Source organism: Zophobas morio, unplaced genomic scaffold (assembly GCF_036711695.1).
Source record: "Zophobas morio isolate AGI-343-1 ecotype UQ-CSIRO unplaced genomic scaffold, CSIRO_AGI_Zmor_V1 ptg000920l, whole genome shotgun sequence".
Taxonomy (NCBI): Eukaryota; Metazoa; Arthropoda; class Insecta; order Coleoptera; family Tenebrionidae; genus Zophobas; species Zophobas morio.
In genome coordinates this window covers 72,270-78,255 of record NW_026973022.1, presented here as the reverse complement: position 1 = coordinate 78,255, position 5,986 = coordinate 72,270, and the positions used below count along the sequence as shown (strand labels likewise).

General features: G+C 53.7%; 2 non-coding genes across 2 annotated transcripts; both read right to left on the bottom strand.

Annotated features, from left to right (window-relative positions):
* Window positions 1–2,526: 2,526 nt before the first annotated feature.
* LOC135122177 (5.8S ribosomal RNA) lies at window positions 2,527–2,683 on the bottom strand. The gene has a single exon (XR_010279271.1). It is a non-coding gene; the product is annotated as a 5.8S ribosomal RNA (ribosomal RNA).
* An 865-nt stretch (window positions 2,684–3,548) lies between these two features.
* Window positions 3,549–5,469, bottom strand: LOC135122173 (small subunit ribosomal RNA). Its single transcript, XR_010279269.1, has one exon. It is a non-coding gene; the product is annotated as a small subunit ribosomal RNA (ribosomal RNA).
* Between the last annotated feature and the right edge of the window lie 517 nt (window positions 5,470–5,986).

Genomic DNA, 5,986 nt, shown 5'->3' with positions numbered 1-5,986 from the left:
CGACGGCGTCTCCGGGTCCTTTTGGGTTGCCCCGACGAACTCTCTTGCGAGGGCCCGAATTATAAGCGGTTCCGCTGCCGGGTTCCGGAATAGGAACCGGATTCCCTTTCGCCCAACGGGTGTGTGCACAATCCGTACGTTCACGTCACCACGGCTCTGGAGGTCGTGTTTGTGACCAACGACAAATCTACACCACATCGACATCGGCTTTCGCCTAGGGCTTAGGATCGACTGACTCGTGTGCAACGGCTGTTCACACGAAACCCTTCTCCACGTCAGTCCTCCAGGGCCTCGCTGGAGTATTTGCTACTACCACCAAGATCTGCACCGACGGCGGCTCCAGACGGCCTCACGGCCAGTCCTTCTGCGCTCACCGCCGCGACCCTCCTACTCGTCAGGGCTTCATGGCCCGTGACCAGAGGCCACCGGACCGCACATGCCGCTGACGGCCGAGTATAAGCACGACGCTTCAGCGCCATCCATTTTCAGGGCTAGTAACTTCGGCAGGTGAGTTGTTACACACTCCTTGGCGGATTCCGACTTCCATGGCCACCGTCCTGATGTCTTAAGTTACCAACGCCTTTCATGGTATCCCATAAGCGTCGATTTAGGCGCTTTAACTCGGCGTTTGGTTCATCCCACAGCGCCAGTTCTGCTTACCAAAAATGGCCCACTTGGCACTCTGATTCGAGTCTCGCGGCTTCAATAGTTCGAGCAAGCCGGAGATCTCACCCATTTAAAGTTTGAGAATAGGTTGAGGCCGTTTCGACCCCAATGCCTCTAATCATTCGCTTTACCGGATGAAACTCGTGCGCTATGAGCGCCAGCTATCCTGAGGGAAACTTCGGAGGGAACCAGCTACTAGATGGTTCGATTAGTCTTTCGCCCCTATACCCAGTTCCGACGATCGATTTGCACGTCAGAATCGCTACGGACCTCCATCAGGGTTTCCCCTGACTTCGTCCTGACCAGGCATAGTTCACCATCTTTCGGGTCCCAGCGTGTACGCTCTTGGTGCGCCTCTTCTCGCGATGAGAACGAGACGCCCCGGGAGTGCGAGGCGGCAGCCGTAACGACCGCCCATCCTCCCTCGGTCCGCGCAAGGCGGACCTTCACTTTCATTGCGCCTTTAGGTTTAGTAATGTCCCAATGACTCGCGCACATGCTAGACTCCTTGGTCCGTGTTTCAAGACGGGTCCTGAAAGTACCCAAAGCTATAGCGTCGCAGATCGGCGTTCTAAAAGAAGACGAGGTCTGTCCGACGACCCACAGCCAACAGCCACCCGGGGACGGGACCGGCACCAGGTCCGATCACCGTCGCGACGAGAGCGCTTGCCGTAGGGCGGACGCCGAACAAGCGGCGGCCTCGCGCCATCTTTATACCGTCGAGCGAGCCGACCGGGAAACACCGCGGGTTCGTTCGGAAACGGCGAACCGTCCGAACGGGCTCCACCGCGGGCCTCAGACCGGCACCCAACGGATCGCGACGTCCTACAGGGGGAGAAGTGCACGCGTTCGATCGCAGTTCGGAGGACGGAAGGCGCAGACGACGCGTACGCCGTCCGTCACGCGACCGCCCAGCGCCACGATCGAGACACGCTGAATCTCCCCTTTCGACCTTTCGGGTTTCTCAGGTTTACCCCTGAACGGTTTCACGTACTATTGAACTCTCTCTTCAAAGTTCTTTTCAACTTTCCCTCACGGTACTTGTTCGCTATCGGTCTCGTGGTCATATTTAGCCTTAGATGGAGTTTACCACCCACTTAGGGCTGCACTCTCAAGCAACCCGACTCTGAGGAGAGATCCTCCCGTCACCGGCAGCGGTCACTACGGGCCTGGCACCCTCTATGGGCTGTGGCCCCGTTCAAGATGGACTTGGACGCGCCGCACGATTTCGGGATGACGGACCCTCCCTAACACCACATTTCCCGGCGTCCGGTTTCGGCCGCGGGATTCGGTGCTGGGCTCTTCCCTGTTCGCTCGCCGCTACTGAGGGAATCCTAGTTAGTTTCTTTTCCTCCGCTTAATAATATGCTTAAATTCGGCGGGTAGTCTCACCTGCTCTGAGGTCGCAAGATCGAATAGATCTGGAAATGGATCATTTTAATACGCAAACGATCATGGCACGTCGTCGACGCGGCCTTTACGGTCTTTCGTCGAACAGCGACCTGACGTCGTCGCGAGATACGTCACGCACGCCTCGGACACGACGGTCGCATCGTTCGACAAAATCAACGCCGTTATGGCCGTCGAAAGTCGATCGTTTTGTGCTTTACGTCTGCTGATCCGCCCGTCGAAGGACGACGACGAACTCCTTCGAAAAGAAAGTCCGACACGTCACCCCGACGGGCCGCTATCGCGTCTCCGGATGTCGCGTACGCCGGATCGTACTCGAAACGAACGAACGTTACGTAAGTCGTCTCGACATCGATCTCCAACGGCACGCGTCTAAAAAACATCCAACTCGCTCCGACGAACGCCACGCTTTCTCAAACGAGGCGAACCGAGCAGTCTTTGAAATTGACACGACCCTCAGCCAGGAGTGGTCCGGGAACAGTTTATCCGAGGACCGCAATGTGCGTTCGAAATGTCGATGTTCATGTGTCCTGCAGTTCACAAGTTGACGCGCAATTAGCTGCGTTCTTCATCGACCCACGAGCCAAGTGATCCACCGTTCAGGGTAATCTTTTAGAATACACATTAAGACGCACGTTCTCTCCGGCTCGCCTCGCGACGGCCTGGAACGTTCTGCGTCGAAATTCTCTCGGTTTCGATTGTTTATTAAGATAAAAAAAAAAAAAAGAAAAGAGAAATTTTCGAACGACGTGTCGTCTTACTAATTCCATCTTTTCCTCTCTCTCTTTTTTTTTTTGTTAGTCGCAAGACTTGATCTCCTTTTCTAAAGCAGAAGCTCAACCGCACAACGATCACTTAACCAAACAAACTAGGTGTGATTTCGTCAAACGGCGCTTCCTAGGAGCGTCTCGAACGACGTTTCGAATCGTCTCGACGAGAACGGCGGCATCGAGCCGAACCCGTCGGCCGGGCGAAAATCATTTAAAACCCACGGTAACGAAGACGAGCAAAGGCGCACGAAACGCCCCGCACGTACTTACGAAACCTGCGATCCGAATCGAACTCTTTGAGGTTCTTTAGCGGATCAAGGTGCCCGAAATGCCGTCTGCCCGATCGCACGACGAACGCGCGTAAAGGACCGGCGCCGCGAGTTCGCATCGGCATGACGCCTAATCCGACTCTGGACGATTCAATAGTTCGAGGACGTCGTGTGACGCCGTCTCTTAGACGCGTTTCCTCTTTCGCATCGATCCCCACGTGGGACGAGAGAAGAGAAGAGAACGCGCTTCGGAAACGCGCGACGGCACCGCTAAAGGCTGGACGTGCCGTCGTCTACGCCGCAGACGTCTTTTGATGTTAGATCGAGCGTGTACGTCGTCCACGGACGCGACATACTTCGCACGACAACAACAACACGATCAGACGATGGTGTGTGTGTCTGTGTAAAGACAGTGCGTGTGTTCGAGACACGTTAATGATCCTTCCGCAGGTTCACCTACGGAAACCTTGTTACGACTTTTACTTCCTCTAAATGATCAAGTTTGGTCATCTTCCCAGCGACATCGGCGACGCCGAAACGCCACCGCGTACCGGTCCGAAGACCTCACTAAATCATTCAATCGGTAGTAGCGACGGGCGGTGTGTACAAAGGGCAGGGACGTAATCAACGCGAGCTTATGACTCGCGCTTACTGGGAATTCCTCGTTCATGGGGAACAATTGCAAGCCCCAATCCCTAGCACGAAGGAGGTTCAGCGGGTTACCCGGGCCGCTCGGCCAGGGAGGACACGCTGATTCCTTCAGTGTAGCGCGCGTGCGGCCCAGAACATCTAAGGGCATCACAGACCTGTTATTGCTCAATCTCGTGCGGCTAGAAGCCGCCTGTCCCTCTAAGAAGAATTGTTTGTACGCCGACAGTAAAAACCGCGCACGGCCAACGGGCGAACCCGAGACCGGCGGGCCTTTGGGATGTCGAAATACGCCTATTTAGCAGGCTAGAGTCTCGTTCGTTATCGGAATTAACCAGACAAATCGCTCCACCAACTAAGAACGGCCATGCACCACCACCCACCGAATCAAGAAAGAGCTCTCAATCTGTCAATCCTTCCGGTGTCCGGGCCTGGTGAGGTTTCCCGTGTTGAGTCAAATTAAGCCGCAGGCTCCACTCCTGGTGGTGCCCTTCCGTCAATTCCTTTAAGTTTCAGCTTTGCAACCATACTTCCCCCGGAACCCAAAAGCTTTGGTTTCCCGGAAGCTGCCCGCCGAGTCATCGAAAGAACGTCGGCGGATCGCTAGCTGGCATCGTTTATGGTTAGAACTAGGGCGGTATCTGATCGCCTTCGAACCTCTAACTTTCGTTCTTGATCAATGAAAGCGTTTTTGGCAAATGCTTTCGCTTCTGTCCGTCTTGCGACGATCCAAGAATTTCACCTCTAACGTCGCAATACGAATGCCCCCATCCGTTCCTATTAATCATTACCTCGGGGTTCCGAAAACCAACAAAATAGAACCGAGGTCCTATTCCATTATTCCATGCACACAGTATTCAGGCGAAGTTTTAGCCTGCTTTAAGCACTCTAATTTGTTCAAAGTAAACGTGCCGGCCCACCTCGACACTCAATGAAGAGCACCGCGGCGGGATTGAGTTGGGCCGCCCTCTCGAGCTAAGCCCACCGGCAGGACGTCCCGCGGCACGCCAGTTAACACCGCGAACGATGAACCGGCGGCGCGGGACACAGATTCGACTACGAGCTTTTTAACCGCAACAACTTTAATATACGCTATTGGAGCTGGAATTACCGCGGCTGCTGGCACCAGACTTGCCCTCCAATTGATCCTCGTTAAAGGGTTTAGAGTGTACTCATTCCGATTACGGGGCCTCGGATGAGTCCCGTATCGTTATTTTTCGTCACTACCTCCCCGTGCCGGGAGTGGGTAATTTGCGCGCCTGCTGCCTTCCTTGGATGTGGTAGCCGTTTCTCAGGCTCCCTCTCCGGAATCGAACCCTGATTCCCCGTTACCCGTTACAACCATGGTAGGCGCAGAACCTACCATCGACAGTTGATAAGGCAGACATTTGAAAGATGCGTCGCCGGTGCGAGACCGTGCGATCAGCGTAAAGTTATTCAGAGTCACCAAGTTGTACGATGACGGAGACCGCCACCGATTGGTTTTGATCTAATAAAAGCGCCCCTTCCGTTTCCGGTCGGGGCTCTGTTTGCATGTATTAGCTCTAGAATTACCACAGTTATCCAAGTAAATGTGGGTACGATCTAAGGAACCATAACTGATTTAATGAGCCTTTCGCGGTTTCACCTTAATTCGGCTTGTACTGAGACATGCATGGCTTAATCTTTGAGACAAGCATATGACTACTGGCAGGATCAACCAGGGAACTGCGTTCTCGTTCGGATACTCCGAAACTGAAAACTACACTTTCGTCGAAAGCGCGAGTGCGTGTTCGCGAAACGAACGCGTAGGAACGTAACGCCACGCTTAACTCTCTCTTTCGTTGTTTTATATACGAAAAATATCATACATAACGATACCGGTCGAAAAGTTTCGCGAGGAAACCTCCTGCGCCGGTTTAAAAGTTCAAACATTCTCCTCACTCTTCGCTAGATAGAATGCGACGGTGAGACGTGCCGAATTCTTTTCAGAATCTGCACACGTTACGAGTATATTATATATTCTCGCTCGGAATGTAGGGAGTTGACGCAAATTTAATAGCTGTTCGATGCAACGAACGACGAATCGTGAAATTCGAACGTACGCCACCGTTTACAACAATGTAAGGTTGATCGCATAAGGACCGCCGACGATCGAACGTCCGCCGCATCCGCGATCTCGCTGTGCTGGACCGTCTTTCGAGGCAAGCTCGAACCCAATGAAGGAACTCAAGGATTCCATGA